At 37.8% G+C, this 24,420-nt stretch overlaps 1 protein-coding gene and 1 non-coding gene across 15 annotated transcripts in view; one reads left to right on the forward strand and one right to left on the reverse strand.

Moving 5' to 3' along the window:
- Lrmda (leucine rich melanocyte differentiation associated) overlaps positions 1–24,420 on the reverse strand; it is a 994,383-nt gene that overhangs the window by 23,557 nt on the left and 946,406 nt on the right. The window lies entirely within an intron of this gene.
- Trnas-acu (transfer RNA serine (anticodon ACU)) lies at positions 17,053–17,129 on the forward strand. The gene has a single exon. It is a non-coding gene; the product is annotated as a tRNA-Ser (tRNA).

The raw sequence follows: 24,420 nt of genomic DNA on the forward strand, positions 1-24,420 counted from the left end.
ATGGATTTGAGCAGGTCATATGACTTGTGTAAATCTCAATTTTCATGTCTATAATGACAATAATAATTTTTGCCTTGTACCCCTCATGGGTGGCTATGAGGAACCTCAACTGCTAAATAATATGTATCATTGCCAAATGATAGCATATTTGGGAATACACCTTGACAACCGGTCATAATCTTTATAATAAATAATTTATATAATTATAATAATCTTTAGAGCTGTTCTGTGACTGTATTAAGGTTTAGACAAGTGGCTAACAAACCTTAACAATAACAAATAAGCCCCATAATTTTAGTACCTAAGACAATAGAAGTTTGCACCTTCCTTATTCAAAAGTCCAATGCAGGTAGCTTCCTCCATGTGTGATTTTTGTGGCTCTGCCATCGCCCACACATATGCATCAGGCCAGTGAAAGTGGAAAGAGTAGGGAAGAGGCACAGCCCTTCCTCGAAACTCTGAGCTGTGGAGTGACTCACATTCCTTCCACTGACATTTCTTAGGCTAAAATACCCACGTGTGATCATATCTAACTACACGGAGATTGTGACGTTAAGGCTAGTCTGACACTCTCAAAAGAGGAAGAAGGGGCTGGGACATAGCTCAGTTGGTAGAGTGCTTGCCTCACATGCACAAAGCCTTGGGTTCAATTCCCAGCACCACACACAAAAAAAAAAAAAAAAGAGAGAGAGAGAGGAAGAAAATATGATTTGTAGCAAGAAAAAAGCCATCTCTGCTATTGATTAAAGAATTTTTTCCCTTCCACATTCCTCGTGAATATAAAGTATGTAAAGAGAACCTGAAGGGTAATTTTATAGTTAAATGTTTCTTATGGGCCCTCCATGTGCCAGGCACAATATTATACCTGTAGAGCAAAGCATTGGCAGCTCTCACAGTGCCTGGCATGTAATTCAACACGTATGCTCAGATGTCAACGAATGAACCAACAGCCTGCTAGATTCCAAGCTCCATGAGAGCAGGAAGTCTCATTGTCTACAGCAGTCCCTCTAGGGCCTGGCACTGAGCCCAGCATAGAGTGAACAGAAAATATATATGAAGAATTTGTGTTTTGCTGGGCACAGTGGTGCATGCCTACGATCCCAGCAGCTCAGGAGGCTGAGGCAGGAGGATCCTAAGTTCAAAGCCAGCCTCAGCAACTTAGTGAGGCCCTAAGCAACTTAGTGAGACTCTGTCTTTGAATAAATGAATAAATAAATAAGAGCTTGGGATGTGGCTCAGTAGTTAAGTGCTCCTGGATTCAATCACTTATACCAAAACTAAAAACCACCCCCCCCACACACACACCTAAAATTATTTTTTTCTTAAATTGAGAATAAGCATTTATAAACATATTGTTAGAGCCCAATGCTTTGATGATATATTTAGCCCTCTTAGAATAATTGTAAGCTATCTGGGCTTTTTCTAAATACTCATGAATACTTAAGTTACTGACAATGCCACAGAGCCATTATAGCTATATTTTAGTATGAAAGAGTAATAAGCCAATCAGTGAGATAGCATCTATTTTTAAAATGGAAGTCAGTAGGTGCCTTTAACAGAAAAGGGAAAACAAGGGACCCTCATTTCTAAAGAGTCTTCATTAATTATGTAAAGCAATGAATCTGGAGGCTCCTGGATGTCAGCAGGAGTTCTTGGAAGTCAATATGTGGAAAAATGACAAAATCAGCAACTACGGCAGTCATGGTGACATAAACCTGGGTCTTGCATGATAAAGATCTAGACAAAGCTATCCCCAGGGAGGAAGAGGTGTTCACAAGTTTAGGCAAAGATATTGTTTCTCATGACATATCCAGAGGACAAGGAGTCCAGTCTGTAACTCGGCATAGCAGATGAAGTTGGCGGGGCATGATCAACTCACTTAAAGTAAACTGTGAATGATCATAGTGAATTAGCTCTGGGAGAGATTGTGCACCGTTCTCTTTTGAGTTAAGGGCCACACACAGGTGTTTGTGATTCTCATTCTCTCTCCTTCCCCACTCCATCTATAAATGGTTGTTCTTGTTCGGTTACCATAATGTCAGCACTCAAGGGCCATTTCAAAGGCCATGTCGGCTTTGAAGAAGACATTTGTTTATTGTCACAACTACAAAAATGATAATTTTAATGATAATTTATATCAAAATGATAATTTAAATCAAAATAGTATCTGAAAATCTGAGAATCACTATTAAGCAATAATTAAAGCCTAAATCCACTCTGCAGGAAGATTATAACAGACATGTCAACTGCATTTCAGAAACATAGAAACAGAACAATTATGAAAACTAAATCAATTTGACTTTTTGTCATTTAGATTTTGGGTCCCATGATCTAAACAATGAATTTCTAAAGTAAATATTCTTATCCTATGAAAAGCTGAAAAATGGCTTATTGCTCCCAAACATCCCCCGGCAGTTCAGGAGACGGGACTCCCCTCTGTCAGAATTCTCACATCTCTCAGGGTCCAATTCAAATGCTGTTTCTTCTGAGAAACTTCCCCTAAATTCCCAGGCACTAATTCTCTCCCTCTGTGCTGTTGACCACACATCATTACACACAGCCCCTTGTAGCATGGCCAAGCTTTTTATAATCATTCTCACTTAAATAGAATTTACTTGAACTCAGGAACACTCTTATTCTCTTTGAATCCACAATCCCTATCATAGTTCCTGGAATTTGAAATGTGGTGGAAGTGTTTGCCGAATGAACAAATCAATGAATGTACACATGTGCCAGATTTTTCTGTCTTTACTCAACAGAAGGCCCAGGAGGTCATGAGCAGAATTTGTGATCAAACCATGAAGAATACCATGGTTATCTAATGGCCACAATGATTTAAAGTAGGGGTTTAAAGGAGGTGAAATTTGCTTTTTCTTTTAAATAAAAGATTAGGTACAAAAGAAGAATGAATAACCTGAAAAGTCTTATATCTATTAAATAAACTGAATTTATAGCTTAATACCAGTCCATGAATATATTTCCAGGCCAAATGACTTTAACAAAAAATTCAATCAGACATTTAATAAAGAAAAATATAAATTCTAGACAAACTTTTTCAGGGAACTGAAGAGGTAGAAATACTAACTTATGAGTCCAGCCACTAGACTAAACTAGACTAGACTAAAACCATAAATATAAGAAAACAAAACTACCACATTCAGAAGGCTATAACAAAATATTAACACATATGATCCAGCAACATTTAAAAGTATAATACATCATGATCAAGTAGAGTTGATCCTAGAGATGCAAGGTTGGTTCAATATTCAAAAATAAACATGACTTGCCATCTCAATAGATTGAAAAAAATGCAGCCATTTCAACTGACACAGAAAAAACTACTGACAAAATTCAATTATCCATTTGTGATAAAACTCTCAGCAACACAGAAAAAAAAAAACTGAAGTTCCATAAATTGATTAAGCTCATCTACAAAATAACCCATAGCTAATATCATATTTAATACGGAAAGACTAAAAGCTTTTCCTCCATTACAAAGCAGATGGGACATCCACTTTTAGCCCTTGCTTTTCAATTCACGTATCCCCATGTCCCCATCATGAATTACTCTGTCCCATGTGCTATAGGGACTGTGTGGTGCAATATCTAGCAACCCACTCAGAAAGGTGATTACTGTCCATAAAAGCTTAAGCACAGAGACTTTCTCATGTTGAAGGAGCACCAGGCAGAGTCCCAAGGGCAAGAAGTGTGGGTGGGGACACACTGAGTAGTGCTACATTGTGGTGGCTGATAGAGTAGGGTTGGGTATTTTCTAACACTAAAGGAAAGACATGACAAAATCTTTGCCCCCAAAGATCACACAATAAACCCTTAGGCCATTTGAAGATTAACATTTAAAAAAGAAAGAAAGAAAAATCTCGATTTCCAGTGTTCTTTTTCTTATGCATCAGGCATATCCCCAAAGATCAAGACAGAAGGCAGATAATCCCTAAGAATCATGGCACATTCCCCAGAGCCCTGTTGGCTGCTCCAGCCCTACACAGCTTCAGCCATTTATTTGATCATCTTCTATGTGCCAGACACCACACTGAGAAGTTGAAAATACAATATCTCATTTAATCTCCAGGACCACTGGGTTTTATTACCCCCAGACCACAGATGAAGAGAGTGAGAATTAATGGGTTCAAGGAAACAAAATATTACAGGGAAAAGCTGTGTTTTGTTTTGTTTTGTTCAGTTGTTCTGACTCCACGTTCCATGCTCCCTCCTCTATAACAAAGATGGTTTGAGCTAGAGAACCCATGCAAGGAGCAGTATTTCTGTGACTTCTGGCTTTTTCAAAGAATTTTGTTTTATGATGAAATTTTCAAAATGCATTTTCTAGTTATAAAGACAAAGCTCCCTTTTCAATACAGATGTTCCACCAAAAGACATTTTTTGCAGCAATATTTTAGCAGTATCATTATTATAGCTAACTTCACTCTGCTTCCGATGTGTAAGCACTGAGATAAGTATTTTATATGGATCATCTCATCACTTGATCCTTTAAACAACCTTATGAGGTGACTGATATTATTTTTTTTCCTTGTCTTTCTTTTACAGATTGCCTATAAAATGGATGGATCTAAACAGAATTCAAATCCATGAATCCTTGGAGTAGTGTTTACATTCTCCCTGGGGCCCACAAAAGCAGTTTACGATGCAGTCCATGAAAATCCTTGCCCATAGCTTTCATTCCCTCTTCTAACCTCCCTCAGAGTATAAATCTATCACAACTTAGGGTTTGTCCCACTGGTTCTGATCCATTGCAAAAAAAAGAACAGTCATTTTAAAAAACAACAACATTTCCAAAATTCAGTTATTTTGAGAGTCTTCCTGCATTCAAGGGGGAAATGAGTCTCTTGGGAGCTTTAAATGGCACAGCCCATGCCTTCTGCATTGGGGAGCCCATCCATTGCCAAACACAGACCTCCTCTTTGTACCTCTGCCGTTAGTGGGCCAATAGGAAAGTTCACAAGTAAGGTGCGTGGAAAATAACTTTCTTTCGGGAAAATAACTTTTCACTTCCTTTGGTCAGTCAGTCCTTATTCTTGGTCTCCAAGACTTTCTCTTTGGAAAATAATGACAACCCAACTAACAAAATAAATCATTTGGGCTGTGTTCTCACTTCAGAATACCCATATGATTGTACGAGAGGCAGGCTCAGAAGTGAATGACCTGTTTTCTGTTAGAGATGTCCAAGTCTCCCAAATATTGGCATGTCACTAAAAATATCCACTCATAAGGATTGTAGTCTCCCTGCCAGGAAAACAAAACCCCAAAAATCCTCAGGATCCAGAGGAGCCCAGACTCAGGAACACTGCTGCTCTTTGTGATATGCTGGGTTAAGTGCAGACTATCTGTCACAGAATCTGATTTCTGATCATAGGCATCTGCATTTTTAACCAGTCTGTTGAGATTCCTAAGCGCACTTAAGTTATGGAAACAACGTCATATACCTAGGAGTCATACAACCCAGGTCCAAATCTCTTTGTGTCTCAACATCTGCCCCTGTCAAATGAGGACACCCTTGATGTCCAATTCCCAAGATTAAATAAAACACCACATATAATGTGATGGACATTGTTATCCAAAGTACATGTATGAAGACATGAATGGTGTTAATATATTTTGTATACAACCAAAGATATGAAAAAAATGTGCTCTATATGTGTAATCAGAAATGTAATGCATTCTGCTATCACATACAAATAAAAAATTAATTTAAAAAATGATAAAAAAGAAAAGTAGGAATGAATTTAACTTCAAAATATATCTTCATTTTTGTATATTTTGTATCATGAGACTTTTTCTTATACTTTTCAGTTTATATTTTTATTTTATTTATTTTTTCTTTAGTTTTTATTTTTAACAATTGCTTAAATTAAATTCTGATATTACTTTAAAAAACCCACTCATTATTATATCATGAAAAAAAACCTCAAAAGTGACTAGAGGGCAGTGAATGATTCCCATCAGCTCTGATTAGTATCCTAAAAATTATATTTGCACAGCATATAACCCTTCCCAAAGACTTTCACTACTATGAAATCATAGTATTCCTACTCCAATTCTAAAAGGCAACAAACTTTTCATCATATCTGTTTTAAAAACAGAAAACTGAAGCACAGAGGTAACAAGAGTAGGAATGGCCAATGGATCTCATATAGTATATCAAGCACAGGTGATGATAGTGGTTGCATCTGGTGCTGTACTGGGAAGATTCTTGAAGCTTCTATGATACCGTTGATGCACTAGCCTTTGTTAAAGTCAACCCACGATTGAGTGGCTGAGTTGGAATTAAAATTTGAAAGTAGGGTCTGCTACCTGGTATCCATATTTCTCTTTTACATGCGGAATTCCTATGTTCTTGAGCACAGTAATGCTGACCTTGCCCTTTCTTTCTTTCTGCTACTTGGAACGTGGAAATAACAGCTGGAGTAACAGCAATAATGCTGTGACTACAAATCAAACTTAAGACAAGAGCCAGTCTGCTGGAAGGTAGAACAAAAAAATCAAAGAGGCCTGAGTTCCTGCCAACATCATACCAGTTTTGGACTGCCTACACTTGGGGTTCATGTGATATGGAGGGCATCTTGCTAAAGCCACCATTATTTGGTCTCTTAGTTGTAGTTGAAAATTCCTAACTCATACCAAACCCTGTTTCTAACTTTCACCGCTTCTTCTAGAAATATTTTCAGAAAGACTACATTGTTGCTTGGCAGTTTGCTCTAAATTTTCTTCTATGTGAGAAAAATAAGGTATAAAGGAAAATAAAATCACGTTTAATTACATGGTCCAAAACTAACCACAGTATTTTAGTATTTTGATATTTTGTCTTCTAGTCTTTTTTCTATCCACATGTTGTAAACATGGATGAGTTCACATATATCTTTATTCATTTATTTTATTGCTTTGATATTTTCCTAACATATTAAAAAACTTTTAAACATAATTTGAATGCTATATAACATTGTGTTTTGCGAACATGAAACAATGTACTTAGCATTCCTATCTAGCTGGATAATGATTTTTTATGTATGTGTTTTGAGGTTACAAACATTATGATAGTGAATATAAAGATGCTTCACTCATGTATTCTCAATTCTTTCCTTTGGATAGATTCTTAAGGATAGCATTGCTAAATCAATAGAGCTAAACATTTTCTATCCTTAATACATAGGTCCAAAATGCTTTTCAAAAGTGTATCAGAATATATCAAATCTGCTCAACAGCACCAAGTATGGTTATCTGATTGTCTCCACTAGTTTCTACTTGAATAAGTAGAAAATTCATACCCAAGGTTGATTTACTTTGGAAGTATTTGGTTATTATCAAAGATGGACGCTGCCCCATTTATCTCCACTTGCGCTTTCCACTGTGTTTCATGCATCTTTGTATCACCAATATCTACCACATACCAGGATTACAGGATATACTCAATATGGTTTTACCAGAAGAATATGTTCTTTTCAATAATGGTGTACATGAGATGACCTAGGAAAAATTACTTTTAACATTATAGATTATATCTCATGGAGTTTTAGTGTTTGAATACTAGCCCTCCATGAACGATTATAATACTTATAGCTCACCCTGAGCTTTTTCTATGTATCACACGCTGTTCTAACCATGTTAAGTGCCTTTATTTCATTCAAACATCAGAGTAGTCCTGTGATGTACACTACATCACTCTTCCCTACTTTAGAGTTCAGAAGTTGAGGCCAAAGGGAGACTAAAATCCCCCAAAAACAAAGGCCAAATGTTTTCTCTGATAGGCTGATAACATACAATTAAGGGTAGGGGTAGGGGGAAGAACAGAAGTTCACTGGATTAGATAAAGGGGAATGAAGGGAAGGGAGGGGGACGGGAAAGGGAAAGGCAGCAGAATGCATCAGACGTAATTGTCCTATGTTCATACATGAATGGACGATCAGTGAAACTCCACACCATGTTCCACCACAAGAATGGGAAGTTATACTCTATGTATGCAGAATATGTCAAAGTACATTCGACTGTCATTTATAACTAAAAAGAACAAATAAAACACTTAAAAAGAAAAAAGAAAAAAAGGAGGCTAAACTAATGGAGTAACAATTTGAAGAATGCGGTTTTACTCAGTGTCTCCAAGGTTAAGTGGAAACTTGGTCGGTATTTAGAGGAAGGATAAGAGCATGGCCTGGACTCCCAGAATTCAACCATTCACATAGACAGACCAAGATGCAGTAACTGCAGATAGTAATAGTGATAGTAATTACCAACCTTACTAAGGTCCAGATTCTGTTCTAAACACTCCTCTCAAATTGCACATGCTGTAGAAACTATCATTACTTCCATTTTACTGATGAGGAAACTGAGGCATAGTTTATGTGCTTTGTCTGAATTTACAGAGAGAAAGTGAAGGAGGCAAGATTTGAATCTAGACAGATTCCAGAGCCCACCTTCTTAACTACTTTGTATAAAACTTTCAGTGGTTGAGTATAAAATGATAAATGATGGCCTACAGCAGTGCATGCATTCAGCATCAATGAGATAGACTCCATGTGTTCAGTAACTTCAGACAACAACTCGCTTACCATGAGCTGGAACAACTAAAAAGGGCCTATCATCCTTTACCATGAGATCAAAATGGCAGCTATGGAAGCATGCTGAGGGTGGAATCAGCCAAGGGCAAGTTCAAATCCCAGCTTCACCATTTCCAAGCATAACAGGAATAAACATTCTTCTGTAATAAGATTGTAAAGATAAGTTGATGTATGTAAAGTATATAGCAAAATGTCATGCCTTTTGTAGGAACATGAAAAATGTGAGTGATTTCATGTAGCAGACACTGTGGATCAGATATCTTTTCTCTGGCTTTCCTCTACCATAAGAGCATGAAAATTGAAATGCTCCATTTTCCAGCTTCCCAGTGATATGGTCTGGGCAATACATCTGTAGGAAGTTGTCCATTCACAAATAAAAAGGGAAAGCCCTGCAGAAAAAAGACCTTCCTTTCTCATTCCAGGCAGGGTGCTGAAATGACACTAGGAGCCATTTGGAGAACATGAAGATGAAATCCACATGCTAAGTATAGTGGGCCAGAAAGACAGAGAGGATCTGTGGCCTGCTGACCTCCTCTTTCAGGCCCTCCAACAGTTCTGGAATGCCTACCTCTGTTCTTATTCCCGTGAGGAAAAGAAGTGCCTGCATGGTTAGATTACTATTTGCTGAGTTTCTGTTGCTTGCTGGGGAGCACATGTTTATCCAACATAGTTCCCTTACCATTTGCCAGACATCCATCCTCGTGTTTCTCCAGACCACAGAAACACCTGAGGATCACGCCATTTACCCATCACCAAATAGCCAATTTTAATTTTTTTTTAAAAAAGCAATACCTATTCATTATAGGTAGGCCTCAGGATATCAGGTTTATGTAGGAAAGTGTGAACCTACTCTTTTTGTCCACTCGAAGCCACCTGGACAGCTGGCTGGCCATGAACTGACATAAAAAAATGGGGTCACTTAGTCAGATCTTACCACCAGTGATGAGGGACAGGAATATGAAGGAGTGTTGTATAACTGATACAAACTGACCAGAATTCAAATCCTTGGATCACTCTATACTAATGGTGACCATGAATAATTATATAATAATATAATAATTATATAATACCCTTTGGACCTCAGTCTTTGTTTCCATAAAGTGAGGATAATAACTTAAATCTTCTAGGGTCACAACTAAGATCAGTTAATGTATGTAAACCAACAATCATAATACCTAGAAATCATATTAGGTGAGTCGCAAAATGGCTGCAGCCATGTTTTTCAAAGGCAATAAAAAATAATTGCCCTCCATTCCCTTAACTGTCCCACGTAAGAACCCACGACAGTCCAGACCCTGGGATTGTAGGAGCAAAGAAGAAAAACATGCATGTTCCTGCCTCTCATCCACGGTCATGAAGCTAATTTTCCCATGGCAGAAACACAAACTGAACAAATAAGCAAATGAATCAATCTTCTAGGATAGTTAGAAGAAAAATCCCACTGAGTTCAGAACCTAAAGGAGCAGTGGGGGCTGGGATGACATCATGGCTAATAGGTCTTCAATCCCTAAAGTTTCTCCCACTATGTATATGGGAAGATGAAGGACCAGTAAATCCATTAGTTTGTTGACTAATTTAATATCACAAAATTCTGATTTCCTCTGCATCTTAGGGCTGTTAGAACACAAACCTCTGTTATTTAAAAAATGCATATGTTTTGAAAAGAACATATCCAATATTTTTGAAAATTTGGGGTAGCTAAGTTATTCCCCTCATCTTGCAAGCTCCCCTAATATCTGCTGAATTGTTTTCTTCAGAGCTCTGCCATTAAGTGTGCCCCCAACACCAAAGAGGACCTCAGACAATTGGTTGCAGAAGGGACTTAAAAACAAGCTCTTTTTTGTCCAAAATGCTTGTAATTATTTCTGTAAAGCATAGGTCATTTTCCAGGATCTTGTGCTCATCAGGGGTAACATTTGGTCTGCTTTATTTTGAGAGGAATAAAAGGAAAATAAAAAGTAAATTTAAAAACAGAAGCAGGTCTGCATTTTTTGTTCAGATGAGGACATTTCCTTTCTTTTGTTCCAGCCTCTTTCTGTCCAGCAAGATGGCACTGCTCCTGGGCAAAACCCTTTCCCTCTCAGCCACTGCGATCCTACCAGACTCGCAGCAGTGCTACAAATATCGACTTGAAAAGTAATTAAGATATAAGTATTCCAAAAGAGAACACATGGTTATTTAAAGTCATTGGACAGCGTTCAAAAGGAAAGATCTATGGAATTCAAGGGCTCCGAGCCATCACGCTGTTGCTCCCCACTTCTCACATTAAGAAAAAGAGACTAATTATAAATCTCCAGCAAGTATGACCTGGTAAAGAGTTTTCAAACAAAAGCCTGCAACCGAACAGGATATCTGGCAGATCTGGGCACTTGTTTTCGCTAATAACCATTAAAGTTGTTCCTAGTAAACCATTTTACAGCAGCATTAGAAATATCAGAGTTTACGTTTTCGTTAATGAATTGCTGCAGAATGTTAGCGCCGCACCACGTCGCCCGACGGCTCCGGATCCTCGCTTTGTCTCCGTGGTGCCTTTTTCCCCCCTTTAACATTTCATTTCCAATGACATGTCAGCCGTCTTTCACCAACCTCAAAGGAAAGTTGAATGCGGGGCTCACAAAGTTAAGCTGACATTTGCTCCCTTCCAATAAAAAATATTTAGTCCATTAAACATAAATACCTGTCATTATGATACATGGACTGGGTGCAAACCTCCCGGTTCCCTCTGATGTTTATTACATCCAAACAACTGCAGTGCCTGCATGTTTTCAACTTTAGTGTATTGATTAAACTTTTAAATGGCTGCCATATAACCCAGGGACAGCGGGAAGATTAATTTGCGTCAATGTTCATCTGTAATTCATTAGCCATTTATTCTTTACAACCACATGGGCTATCAAGAAAATGCAGGCCATTTTTCACTCGGCACAGGCTGAGAACAGATTCTGAAATTTGTGCTGCATACAAATAAGTTCCCTGGGCCTGGCCAGTTAAACTGCTTGGCTTTTCAAAAGTTGAAGTTGGGAAACCGCAGCAGAGAAGGGAGACGAGAAAAAACAGAAATGGGGAGAGATGGGCATTCTCTGTGCACTTGCAGTTTAACCAAGTTTGTCCTCTGTCTCTTCACCCATGGATTATGGTTTCTTATTTCAGTGGAATTAAAATCACGGGGAATTTGTATCTGAGCAAAGGCCATAAATAACATGGGATACCTCTTCCCATCCCTCCCTTCCTGCCCCCCTTTCTGATATCTCCTAAAATGCTGTTTCTGGCAGAAAACACCAATGAGTGGTGGTGAAGTAGAAAAGTGCATAGCCTAGAAGAGCCTGGAGCCACCAGCTTGGGGACAGTGGCATCTGAACCGACTCTACCCGGAAACAGTGGAATCTCACCCTGCCTTGAGTTGGGAAGTTGCCCAGCTAAATAGCAGCACGTTTCCTGAGGGAAGAGGTAAGCCATCTGGCTTCTCCACGTGCCCTCCTGACCCCCTTGGCAGAACACAAAATGCATATTAAAGGCATAAACGGAACGAGCACCCCTGTGAAAGGCCCTTGGACACACAAGGCACTTTGGGAGAGGAGGTGGGAGGAGTCTGTGTGCGCGCAGGCTGGGGCTGGAGCAGAATAAAGCACACGAGGGAAATTTTTCTTCATAAGGATGAATAATTAAAGTGGAGAGCTCAGTGCCCGGGCCTCACTGTGGCTAATCACTGCAACAGTGAGCAGAGAAAAAAAAAAAATCAATGGTCAGGACGACATCTGGGGAAGAGGGCTGGCAGGTCCCCATTTGCGGGACATGTGAGAGCCAGTGTGCAGATGCTCAAGGCGACAACTCTTTTGCTCTGGTCTGCAGTGCCCACAAAAATCAAAGGCACCAGGCATGCTGGTAACCTTTGGTAACAACGTCCATGAAAGGGCCAGCAAGGAAGCCTTGGGGAGGAGGTGGTAAATTACCCATTTATAATATAACTGCTCAGGTTGCTTGCAAGCCAGGATAAAAGAGAACCCTCCACAAAAGCATCCATCTGGAGCCATCCTAGTCACAGTCCACCCTGAGTCACCAGCACCAGGAGTCAACTCCTTTGCAAGCCTTTTGGGGGAAATGGGGCAGGGACATCATAGCAGTGCAGCTCTAGGAGCTTTATTTGGATTGTGGATGTGGCATGAGAGTATCAAAAAGAATGCATGAATGGTAGGAAATGCTCTGGATAAAACTAAAGACCATTACTTCCAGTCCCTCTGCCATACATAGGATCCATCATTTTTTCCCCCACAGTAACTAGTACATTGGCTTCACAGGAGCTCAATAAATATTTGTAGAGTAATGGATTGATGCAATCTAAGCACACAGATTCATTCAACCATTCAACAAATATCTACTGATATCACATCCCCGACACTGTTCCGGATGTAAGATAAAATGGGAGAGTGAGCATTGCTGCAAACTCTGGCAATAGGGTGCTTCTAACGTAGTTGCCTTTTACTTTCCTGTAGAGGTAAGGGACTTTCTAGAATCCCAAGGCATTCATTTTAAAAGGGCAGGGGCCATGTTCTTTGTCTAATCAAACTCTGAAAATGGCAAGACGTTAAATAGCTCATGCCTTGAGAATTAGTTAGATAAGAGCTAGAATAAAAGGAGTCTGAAACTGTAGAGAAATTCAGCACACACATGCTTATCAAAAATTTCAGGTAACATTGATCCCAAGGACAGGTATAACCTCCCCAGGTAAAGTTAGGTCACGTTTATTTTTAGAGACAGCAATCCAAAGATATACTGTTTGCTGGATGCATCTCTCATAATTGACCTTTAGTTTGAGAAACACAGGAATTTTGTGAAAGTGCCAATGACTTTATAGTTTTTAATCTTTAATTAATTAATTTATTTATTTATATGCGGTGCTGAGGACTAAACCCAGTGCCTCACACATGCAAGGTAAGCACTCTACCACTGAGCTACACCCCCAGCCCCATCAATCACTCAAGAAGCAAATACTGAAGGCAGTCATGCCTGCCACACTTTGGGGAGATATTGTGGGGAATGAAGAATAACATAAATTATCAACTCTAGCCTCACACATGGATCTTCCGATCTCTTTGGGGAGACAAAATTACTACATGAGAGCTAACTAATACATGACCCAGAGAATTAGGAGCTGAAGGGTTTCCATATGCTTTTTTCCCTTCTCTAAATAATCCATAAAACATATTTATGTCCAGTAAAGAGAAGACTCCTAAAGTACCAGAACTCTCAAATAGAAAACTGGTGGATGAAATTCATCTGCTAACACATACTGAGCCTGAAAACCTTCTCAGCTTCTCTCCCTTTAATTCCTATCCTTGGTGTCTCTTCTGGGGAACTAATGCCCCAATGAGAGGAAAGCTACACTAGAAAGATTTTTACTGGAGAGATTTCTGTTATAAAGAATGATAGTAAGCAAAGACTGAATACATAACAGTGCATTAGCTGTGCAATACTGGGTGGTCACTAAAATAGTCATAATGAGTCAAACCATGAAATAAAGAAAAGCATGAGACTATGCTAAAATAGCATGCAAAACTAAGTTCACTAGGGTTATCACCTTGTGGTCATATCAAAAATATTTACATGTAATACACAAAAAGGAGTTAGGGTTATATACAGTTTTTTCTTTAATAATTGAAACAATTCTATAATATTTAAACTGTGCAGAACAGATAACAAGTGCTACAAATATTGAAAGAATGCTTCATGCTAAAGGAGCTAGAGTTTGGCCCTAAAGAGCCCTTTTAAAAAACAACAGATTTTAATAACAGAAAGGAAGAGAATGAATATCCCTGGCAAAGAATATTCTCAGCAAAGGCTGAGAATTTAAAATGTGAATGGCCTCAAGCAGGAATAATGAAGAGATTTGTCTGGCTGGAATAGACTAGGCACTTTGGGGAAATAAAATCAGATAAATAGCCCTAGATAATTTCTTCAAAAATTTGGTTACATCAGAGTGTAACTATTCCTTTCTACTTTCCCCTCTTCAAACTGGTAGGTGTATTTCTTACTTTAGAATCCTACTGTATGGGTCAAATTAACTTTAAAATGATATATCAAAGAGATTGGTTGTTTTCAACATTGGGATAAGATATTGCATTTTATCTTAATTAATGAAAGATGAGTAGTTGAGATCATTTTGAAATAGAAAAGCATTCATAATGGTTATAATTTTTAAAGGAAAGTATCCAATAAAATGTAGGGAAAGAAGAAGAATTGAGCTAGGCAATGAGGCTTATCATTACTGCATAAATATCAAAGCTCTAATAGTTAAATAACATTGAACTTGTAAAAAACTGAAAGAGGAACTCATGGTACAAATTAAAAAGAAGCAGGTTTATTATAAAGGGATTTAGACTAGAATAAAATTGATATGTCAGTCAGAAAATAAAGTTCCTCTTAATAAATGTTAAAGAGACAGTTAAATGTTAGAAAGCAACAAAACAAAGCAACAACATCAACGAATGTTCTTTTTTTCTGGAAAATGTCTCCAGATTTGGTTATATGAAAAGTTAAAAACCTCTGCATGGAAAACACTATAAAAAAGTAAGAAACAAATTAAAAACTTTAAAAATATACATTCTTTATCATCTATGACAGGTAAAGGGTTATTATCTCTAGTGTAATACACGTTTCTCACAAACCAAAAAAGAATATTAATATCTCCATGGGGAAATGGGTAAACAATAAAACAGCAATTTACAACAAATAAAAATAGCCAATAAAGCTTCTGAGCACATTCAGCTTCACAAAGCATAGAAAACAGAGTTTTGGGGAAGAGGTGTCATTGTTATTTAGACAAAAATGGCAATTATAATATGTAATGTTTGAGATCATGAGGGGAAATGAACCCTCTTACACTGTTGGTAATACTTTCATACAGCACTGTGAGAAAGCTATCTGTCAACATGCACCAAGCACTTAAAAAAAAAAAAAAGTGTAAAACATAGAACACCAAAACAAAGAATTTATTTTTCTGCTCTTCACCCTGCCAAACATACATGAATAAGTTTCTGCCTCTGAGGAATGGTTGGGGTTGAAAGCACAATATACATTTTAGTTATTGAAAAAGAAAAATTACCTTTTGACCACTAAAAATGTATTCGGTAGGTTTTGTTTGTTTGGGGTATATATGCTTTGTTTAGCTAAGAAGATCCTTTTAAAGGTTGCATGCCACCATGTTTATATAAAGTCCTTTTTTTAACATCTGGCTCTAGGAATTTTTAATTTTCATTATTTTATGAGCCATAGGTTATAATTTGTTTTTTAAAAAATATTCAAATAGATGGGACTTTCTAGCTAACTTTGTAGTATTAATTTCTCAATTAAAATTTTACTGTGGTCAGAAATATATGTATAATATCGACTTTTTGAAATTTGTTCAAACTTGTTTGTTTTGCTTAGAGTAATTTATTGAATGTCCCATATGCATGTGAGAATGTAAATTCCTGTACACAGTTCTATATAGGTCCATTAAATTAGCTGGTTAATGGTATTCAACTTCCACATCTTTGCTATTTTTAATCTATTTGGCTTATTACAAACTGGGAAAAATGTTTGGAAATCTGAATATCATGTAGATTTTTATATTCCTTTTCTATTCTGTAACGACTTGCTTTATAGGGTGTAAAGCTGTCATAATTCATCAATTCTAAGACACACATTTTCACATTAAACATTTCTGAAATCAATATATCTTACAATTGGTATAATATAAAGACATTGCATCATAGCTTAATTGTAGCAGTTATGCTGTTTATAGTAAAATAATGATAAAATGATGGTAAGCCTTGAAATTGCTGATATCTTAGATTCAGTGAAATAAGACATTTCAACAGGTACATGGAAATTTAGATTTTAAAAAATATCTTTTGGTGAATCAATGGTTTAACATGATTTGGGGTATACTTAACTTGAGGGATGATTTTATCATGAATTCTATACATCATATTTATATCCAATAAAATGTAGAGAAAGAAGAAGAATTGAGCTAGGCAATGAGGCTTATCATTACTGCATAAATATGCTAGTCATATATATATGTAAGACTATCCTTCCTTTGTTTGGATGCCATTGCCTGGTACACCCTAAGCTGCTGTGTCCTTACATTTTGTGTATATATTATAAATAGTATATGGTTGGGTTCATTTAAGTTTCCCTCCAACAAGACAATTTCAGTAATTTACTTCCAAGTTTAGTCCAATTATGAGGTTGCAACTATTGATCCAGTTAGATATGTTCTTAGCATTCTAATTTGAAATTTATATTTGTTTTACTTCTAAAGTTTTTTTTTATCCTTTCTTGATTAAAAAAAAAAAATCTCCTCCCCCCCCCCCCGCCCCCCACTATTTTCTCTTTGCTGGTTTGGAATTGATAGACTTTTTTTTTTTTTTGGTGATTTTTTGTTATAACATGTAATTCTTAATGACTTTAAAAATTCACTATTAGAGCTGTGGAAGTAGCTCAGAGGTAGAGTGTTTGCTTACTATGCATAATGCCCTGGGTTCAATCCCCAGTACTACAGCATATATATGCATACATACATAAATCCAACATCCTGACTTAGATAATAGGGTTGACAGTGATTTAGTTCAGTTTTGTCCCATTTGTTTTTCATGAAGAAATCAACTATTTAGATATATGTTTGCCAATTATTTTGTTCATCATTCCTTTAAATCAATTTATAGTTTCCTCCCATTTTTTTCTCAGGTACATACTTCAGAGCTAAAAGAAGCTCTGAATTCTTTCCATTTTATCCATACCAGTATTTTTTTTTTAACTTTGCACACATCATTGAAAAATAGTTTGGCTTCTAATGCAATTCTTTTTCTCAGAACTCTGATAATAAAATTCTAGTACCTCATTTTTCCATTCTCATGCTGAGAAATCTGCCTTCTGCCTTCACAGTAATTGCCATTTCTTTGTAGGGAATTTAATTTTCTCTCTAGCTACTTGTAAAATCTTCTTCTTGTCTTTAGTGCTCTGCAGTTTCAATAATTTTGCTTAGATGGAGCTTTTATCATAGATCTTGCTTGGTCTATGATGTAATTCTTTTCCTGTCTTTTCCTTTACATGTTTTTCCCATCTTTACGTCTTTGATCATTTCATATAAATTTGTTTCATATTTCAACTGTGATCACCCTAATGTTAGATGTTATTGAGAGTTTAGCCCTATTTCTTTCATTCACTTTTAAGTGAGATGTCCTTGAGTGTATGGTAATATCTAGATGTGAGCTTATATCTGCCTTTTTCAACCTATGAAAATCTTGACAGCCTAAATTTGTGAAGCTTTCTTCCAGAAAGTACCTGTGCTCAAGGCCTGAGATCACAGGATTAAACTTCAACAATCTAGACTGAATAAAGAAGTTTTTGGTTTACATTCCACATCTTCTGCTGGATCCAAGGCTTTATCTCTATAATTCAATCTCTTGATTTAGAGTAAACATCTTTTCTCTGATTTGAGCTCGGTGTTTTTCTAAAGCATTCCCTCTTCAGTGATTTCTATCTTTTCTAGATTACCCGAAATGTGTTAGTAATAATTTCTTATCTAGAAATAAGGTATACTTCACAGAATTCATGTTGTGGGTATATAATTGGCCATGCTTTCAAATATGCATCTATTATTTTCAAAAATAACTTGCATACTTAAGTTGGTGGGAAACAAATCACTAAATTAAAGGTTAAATTTATCTCAAATCATCACATTTAATTAATGAAAGTTTCCAAAATTATTTTTCATAGATATACTACTGTTTGGCCTTTAAATTTATTTTCTAAAATTATAGCTGAAGATATTCAGAGATGCTTCAGAGTTAAGTTCAGGTGGACTACAGAGTTGCAAGAATACTGCCACATACTCCCAAATTTCAAGATTATATTGAATCCCCACTTTTAATAACAAAGATAAAAATTCTATCAGAAGTAGGGTAGCCACAGAGAATAGGACTGGTACAGTCCAACACAGAACAGTATTTCTTAGTTCTCAGTCACTAGGAAGAATATTCAGTACATTGGAACAAATCTTTGCAAGGCATTTGAAATCTTATGCCTCTGAGAAACACAGATAGGTCCAGGAGGCTGAAACGTATGACCTGGGACTACTTAAAGTGGTGCCCCACTCCTGTACTCCTGCCCCTGACTGTCAATATTGAAAGTTTGGTTGTCTATATCTGCAAAAGAGACTCAGCAAAATAGCAAATGCAGCACAAACTGCACACACACCTGCAGGATTCAAAAATACATACCTACCAGCAGGCGGCAGAGCCTGCTAGCAAGCCACAAGACAGAAAAGAAGATTCCCAGGGTGAGGTCATCACTGGACAGAAGTCATCACTACCCCCTCCTACCCATGGGCTCAATTATCTTGTCTCCACAAAAAAAGCTTCATCTATACAGGCTTGTCAAGATTCCGAAGTTTAAATAACCATCCAGAACGGTGTATTACAACAATATATGTATATACTTCCATTCATGAGAAGTCTCATAGACAAGAACTTTACTATTCTTGGGCAGGTCAAGGAAGTGACCATTACATACCTATACCTAAACAAAAGCTCTTTCTTTCTAGTTTTCTAGAAAGCACACTTATCACAGATTCCCACTAAGATGTGTGTAGCAGTGTGGTTACTGTACGCTATTTGCAGTTGTATAATAAGGTAAGGTATCTAATTCCGGTTTTGATATTTGACCACTGACAGCTTTTAGGACCCACTACTTCACATTCCTCTTTGCCCCACCTCTGGGAAAGCTGGTAAGACAGGGCGCTCCCTTCCTTGGCACCAGTGAGGAAATTCAAATCACCTCACATACAAATCACCTCATTTGCACATGGGGAACCTCCTCCTCAGCACCACCTTCTAATCACAATAAGAACAAAAGCCATTTGCTCCTCCTTCACTCACTGGCTTGGATGCCTGCCCTGCTCTCTGTGGAGTCTCATAATTGAGTAATGTATGTTTTCCTGCCCTCTGGATGCATGTGTGGTATCATGAGTCTTGACATTGGGACTGATTTGGGGAGGGGGTGATTGATTCCACCCTTCTGCTGAGCAAACAAAACAATTGAGCCCATGAATAGGAGGGTCTATTGATGACCTCCACCTGGGGAACTTTCCCTTTTGGTCTGCTGGCAATATGCATTTTTGAATTCTGCAGGGGCATGTGCAATTTGAGTGGCATTTTCTGTGTTTTATTGTGCCTCTCTTGCAGATATAGCTGATCCTGCAACAGTGCAGGATCGGGGTGCTTCCTTAATCCCAGGTCATATGTATCTTCCTGGACCTTTATTTGAGTCTCAGATCGAATTGCACATCTAAGTTCTAGCATCAACGGTGATTTATGAGAGAGAAGCAGTGGTAATTCTTACCCTGGGACCATTGGTTGCGCCTCAACCAGGCATTGACCCTATTCTATGAGATGTTGATCCCCACCCAGGACCCATATGGATGGCAGTCCTAAAAACAACAGTCCACACATGGCTTGCTGAGGTCTGAACTCCTTGAAACAGTAGATGCGCCCAATCCTACATCACCAAAACAAACCCAATCCTCAGTATTATAGGAAAAGGACATCATGCACCTCAGAAAATACTTTTATGAAAAATGTTCTTGAATACACTATCCCTGCTTTTCTTAAAAGACCAGAGAACATCATCACCCTATCAGCACACTGCAAAGTTGACAAAGAAAGACATTGTGTTCCCTGGAGTGATGTGGTTCTTCAACATGACAAAGGGCTAATTCCCTACCTTGATGATACTGAATTGTTACTCTCTGGAGGAAAATAACGTCAGTCTGAGTAGAGAAGATCCACTGAAAATATATTCGCAACCCACCAATTTTTAAATAAATAAATAAAAGTGAGGGGCTAGGAAGAATTAAAATAGAGACGCAACCCCAGCAGCTCTGGAGGTTTAGGCAGGAGGATCGTGAGTTTAAAGCCAGCTTCAGCAAAAGCAAGGTGTTCAGCAACTCAGTGAGACCCTGTCTCTAAATAAAATACAAAAAAAGGATTGGGGATATTGGTCAGTGGTCAAGTGTCCCTGAGTTCAATCCCTAGTACAAAAAAAGAAAAAGAAATGAAACAACAACAACAAAAAAAGAAAACAGAGACCCAATATTTAAGCCAATTAGAAATCTAAATTTTACTCTAAAAATATTGATAGAAAAATAAGGAGAACGCAATTGGTTTGTGAACTCTAAACTTTTCTAAACTAACTATAACATATGCTAAGGAGATGTGAAGCCTCTGTGGCCCTCACAGATACAGGAGCTCGAATCCCAGTTCCAGGGATTTAAAGGCACCCCATATTCTCAGGAAAATAGAGGACAATGTGCATGCCTCACCTCAACTTGGAAATACTCCCCTGTCTAAATTCTCCATGGTCTTAGTGAGCATGACCTTAACATAGCTCATAGGTTACAGGGACATCTGACTCAACAACTAATGCATTTAAATAAAATTTAATGTTGGACATTTGAAGTCTGCTTGAAAAAAATGGAATCCTGTGGGACCAAAAAAGGATTTCTCTCTCCAACATCCAGTCAAAACAGTTAAATATGTTCTAATGTAGATTAAAACAGGCTTACAGAAATTAAGACCTGGTATACAAGGAAAGAGTCATTGTTTCTACTGTTCTTCACCTTAATAATGACATTGCTATATGCATTTGTCTGTGTGTGGAGCAGGGGCTTTTATTTTGGTGTCATGGCTCGGATGGTTTTACTTAAACAAAGGTCATGAAGACTTACTCCTATGCTATCTTCTAAGAGTTTTGTACCTTTAGTCCTTAGATTTAGGTCTATGATCACTTTGACTTAATTTCTGTGCATAGTGTAAGAAAGGAGTCAGACTTTTTTCTATTGTATGTGCATGTGTACTGCCCAAACATCATCTCTTAAATAGACTTCTGTTTCTCCTATTGATATATCTTAGAATCCTTGTTAGAAAATCAATTGATTCTTAAATTCTCTGGATTTCCAATTATATTACATTGCTCTATATGATTATCTTCCAGGAGTGTGAAACTTTCTTCATTACTGTAGTTTGGCAAGTAAATTTTCAGATTTGGAAGTATGTGTGTATAAGCTTATCCTCTTTTGCAAGATTCTTCTTGCTACACAAGATCTCTTACATTTCCATATGAATTTTAAAGTCACCTGTAAATTTCTACAAAAGTAAAAAAAAAAAAAAGCTAGTTGAGATTTTGATGATTGTGTTAAATCTGTAGATCAATTTGAGAAATATTATCATTCTAATAACATTGTCTTACAATCCATGAATGTGGGATGTCTATTTTTTATGTTTTCTTAATGTTTCAGTAATATTTTTCATTTATCCTGTTAAATCCATTACTACTTACTTTATAAATTTATGCACTATTGTGAATCAATTTATTTTCTTAATATCATTTTTGGATTGTTCATTGCAAGTATATGGAAAGACAATTGGTTTTTTGTATATTGATCTTGTGCCCTGTAATCTTGCCAACTCGTTTATTAGTTCTAATAGGCTTTTAGTGGATTCCTTAAGATTTTCTAATACGTAAAATCATATGACTTCATTATCTGTCTGCTGACAGATTTCAGACTCTATCCACCCCTCCCTTTTATCTCACATCTGGGCAAAGCAATTAAAAAATAAAATAAAATCCCAACTATTCCATCCCCTGGAACTGGCCATTAAGTTCAAACCCCAGAAATCCCAGCCTGCACCTGAATCCTCATGCCAGCCCTCCCTTCATCACAATGAAAACCCTAACCACTTGTCCCTTCCCCACTCAAACCTGATACAACAGCTTCTCTCCAGCAAGTGTTATGATTTAAGTAATATGTGCTTCCATACTCTCTTGGTGCACATATAGCATTGTTAGTTTTGACTCTGAACCAATAATGGTATATATGGTGGGGGCGGGGGAGGGGCTATTCATCTTGTTCTCTTTGGGGTCACCATAAGATAAATAGCAAATATGAAGATTTCAAATGCCCCACAACAGGGACAAGGTTGTAGACTCCCCATTCTGGACTTATCAAGAGTAGTTCTGATTATATATACTTTGTAACTTGGTCTTCAAAGAAGAATTGAGTTCAGTAGTTAAAGTCCAGAACTTCACAGAGTTCAACCTGAAGAAGACTGGACAGGTAGAGCCCATAGGTTATGAAAAGCTAAATCAATGGAGGCTTTGTCTCACAGATAGGGTGGTGGCTAAAGCTTTGGCAATAATCACCTAAAGCTTTGGTGCATAATCTCATTTGAGGCTCTGAAAAACCTCATCTCCAGAATGACCATGAGGCAGCAGGGCATGGTAGCACAGGTCTGTAATCCCAGCAACTTGGGAGGCTGAGGCAGGAGGATCACAGGTTCCAGGCCAGCCTCAGCAACTTAGTGAGGCCCTAAGCAACTTAGTGAGAACCTGTCTCAAAATAAAAAGGGCTGAGGATGTAGCTTAGTGGTAAAGCTCTCCTGGATTAAAATCCTCAGTACCCCCCCACTAAAAAAGAGAATGATCATGAAACAACCACTTGTGCAACAGATTTTCAGAATCAAAAGGAACTATACAATTATATTACCATTTTTCCCCACTGTACAAGTAAAATATGAATCCCAGAGATATTAGGGACATGCTCAGGTGACCTGGCCACACCGCAATTTCATGGCAGTCCTAGAACTGGAATGTGGTCCTTCCACACTTATGTGCTCTTCCCATAACATTGATTCTGTCTACGTGTAAGATCAGCCCTCTCTGTGATTTTCTGAAAATGGCAGTTATTAGTTAAAAGATTCCAATCACCATGGTGCATTTTCACTCTTCTGATGGGGAAGAAAATGATTTCAGCAACAGCTTTCTGAAAAAGATATACCACAAGTTTGTACTTGACACTTGTAAACATCAAGGGATTCTAGACACCAGGCTACTTGGCTCCTTTTACATCCTGGGTGGAAATGTTGAACTTAATGTCAGCTCAGAGCTCTCCTTTAGAACCCTGCTTAGCACTCAGCCTGGAGGCTGAACTTGAGATAACCCAGGCTCAACACTTCCCCACCCCAACCCACACACACTTTCAATATCACTCCTTGTGGCTTAAGTGGGTCTGCCTTGCCCTGGCAGTGACCTGGATGTCGTACCTACCAGCAGGCCAAAAGGAATCACCCCCTGGAATGAGATGGGTTAGGGAATTCTCCCCTTTATTCAGGCAGCCTCAATGTGTTCCAGTCAAATTTGCAAATCCTTATTCAGCACCAGTCAGGGAAGAAGTTGACTCTCATTACACAAAATTAAGCAAAGTCATCATTTTGTAGTGGTTACATTTATCATCCCATTACATATTTTAATAAGTTGGGAGCCTTCATGTCTTTTGTGTGTTAATATGCCCAGCCAGCCAGCCCTTCCACGTTGCCTGAAAATCCCTGTGTAAATATAATTTCCCAAAAAAAAAAATGTTGGAAAATGATTTAGAAACAAAGATTACAAAATGTGGTCAGTGATCTCTGCTTCTTTTCAGTAGAGACACACCTGTTCTCTTATCTTTTATCACTCATCTCCACAACAGCAAATTCATTTGACTGGGATTCTCCAAAGTCCTATCTTGAAAAGGACTGTGGCATGTTGTTTGGGCTTAAAGGGAAGGAGTGATAGAGATTCGTGATGTGCCATGGCCTGGTGTGGGAGAACAATCAGATGTCCTGCATGGTTTTCATTCCTGGTATATGTAGACCAATGAGAATGTAATCAGAGGGGGAAGAGGGGAAGGGGCACACTCATTCTATGGAGTCCTGAGTCAGGATTTGAGTCTCCCCTGTAGATAACACCAGGCAGGCAA

The sequence above is a fragment of the Ictidomys tridecemlineatus genome, chromosome 1 (genome assembly GCF_052094955.1).
Source record: "Ictidomys tridecemlineatus isolate mIctTri1 chromosome 1, mIctTri1.hap1, whole genome shotgun sequence".
NCBI classification, from domain to species: domain Eukaryota; kingdom Metazoa; phylum Chordata; class Mammalia; order Rodentia; family Sciuridae; genus Ictidomys; species Ictidomys tridecemlineatus.